Genomic DNA, 2,222 nt, shown 5'->3' with positions numbered 1-2,222 from the left:
GAGAGAGGCGTGCAGGGTGGAGTCCTGAACGGGAGAGGTTTCTATTTCACTGGTTCGGTACTTTGGAAATCCGATCCATTTGTTTCTGGCTTTTTTTTTTTTTTTTTTTTTCTCCATTGCCCCAGAGAAAGCTTGTCTCAAAGACCAAGGGCTTCATCCCTGGCTGAATGTGGTGGGAGCTGTTGAGGTGGACATTTTGGAGACTAAATGAGTGGAGGGAGAGGGCAGGGAAGGTCTGGGGAAAGAGCCAAGGCAGAGGTGAAGGGGTTGGGATGGCAGAGCAAAGAAAAACCAAGCGGCCACAGCCCCACGGCCACAGTCCCACAGCCGGAGCTGCAGAGGCAGGCTTTGACCCCAGCGTAACTCTAAGAGTGCCTGGAGGTGCTGGCTTGAATGTGCTCTCGGGAGATGGCCTTAGAGTCCCTGGTCCTTGTCCTCTTGACCCACACCTGTTGTCTCCAGTGACCTTCCCTGGAAAAGTCAGACCCATACCAGAGGGCTCCTCTGTGGTCTTAGCTCAGGAGCCCTTCTCCAAGACAGACTCTGTCGTACAGGGAGAGTATGGATGTGTGAGCCAGAAAAGCTATTCAGAATAACTTTTGAAGGTATCCATCACTCCCTATGAAGATACCCCACTTCCGCAGACAACCCACCTCTGGGGAATTCCCCCTTCTTTCTGACATCTGGCCATGACAGCAAACAGGTTACACAGAATTCATCTGATAGTCCCTAACCACAGTGTGATCTGTGCCTTTCAGAGCTCTATCTGGGAGGCCTTTGGGGAGAGAAGAGCAGCGCCCCCAACTCTAGGACTTCAGAGTTGAAAAGATGTGAAGACAGGGCCACTTGTGATCACATAATAAAAAACTCGAAATACAAGTGGGACTTAACACACAAACACACACACGCACTTTTTAAAGGATTTTTTTAAAAAAGGTCTGACGATGGTCAGTCCTAAGCACAAGTGGCTTATGGAGGTGTCTGGGCCTTTGGCTAGGGGCTGGTAAGAAGCTCTGCCTAAAACAGCCATAACGTGCTGGTAGCTTGACCCTCCTAGGTCACCCACTCTCAGGAGCCCACTCCACAGTTGCTGAGGACTTATGTGGGTCCTGTTTTATGCCAATCCCGGGGAAATGGCCAGGCTTAGGGAGTGTCTGGACCTTTGAGTACAGCGGTGTGAATGAACAAACCAGGATTTGGAGGTCCGGTGAGAAGGCTCAGTGGGTAAGGTGCTTGCTGCCAAGCCTGACAACCTCAGTTTCATTTCCAAGGCCTACATAGTGGGAAAAAAGATTTGATGCTGGATTTTTTTTTCTCTAATTTCCCTGTGTGGACTCTGGCACAGACACAGACACATACAGACACTTGCACCTACACACACACACCACAAAATAATAAGTGTGATAAAAATTTGTCTTTACACAGTATTCAGAGCAGGGTATAGGGAGCTATAGTGTGTCCCGAGCACTGGAACTGGCTGCCTTATCATTGCTGAGCTTGGTCATGGCTCAGGAGAAAGCAATTCTGGCTGGTGTTGAGGCTGACAGCCTGGCATGAAGAAGTGGGTCCCAGGAAGCCACTGGCCCCTTTCCTGACTTTGAACTCTCATCCTTGAGGAGTTACAATGACCGCAGATAACCTAGAGCCACATACATGATGACTTTGAGATCTTGTAGGTAGAAGCCTAGCCGGACTCTGCTGCGCGCTCTACTCTGGGTGCTTCCTGCCTTCCCTAAGAACCTGGAGTATCTACAAGTGAGCACATTCAGGCTGTTGGCCAGGTTGTGGCACCAAGGTCCCCTGCCACTTGTAACCAGAAACTGGGCCTCACACTCAAAAAAGGTCCAGTTCCTCCTCATGATTTTTTTTTTTTTTTTTTTTTTGGTTTTTCTGAGACAGGGTTTCTCTGTGTAGTCCTGGCTGTCCTGGAACTCACTTTGTAGACCAGGCTGGCCTCAAACTCAGAAATCCTTCTGCCTTCCAAGTGCTGGGATTAAAGGCGTGCACCACCACGCCCAGCTTCTCCTCATGCTTTTCATGGACCCCCTGCCAGCAAGGCAGGTTCAGGCACTCACAGGGTCAACCCTTCTACCTTAGGATTGATTGATTAATTGATTGATTGATTGACTGATTTGCCTTTTCTGCATATCTGTGTCACACTTTTTTATTTGTTTGCTTTTTTGCTTTTCATTTTTGGAGACAGGGTTTCTTTGTGTAGCCCT

Source organism: Mus pahari, chromosome 3, assembly GCF_900095145.1.
Source record: "Mus pahari chromosome 3, PAHARI_EIJ_v1.1, whole genome shotgun sequence".
NCBI lineage: Eukaryota > Metazoa > Chordata > Mammalia > Rodentia > Muridae > Mus > Mus pahari.
The sequence above is the reverse complement of the archived record's forward strand: the minus strand, read 5'-3'. Positions refer to the sequence as shown.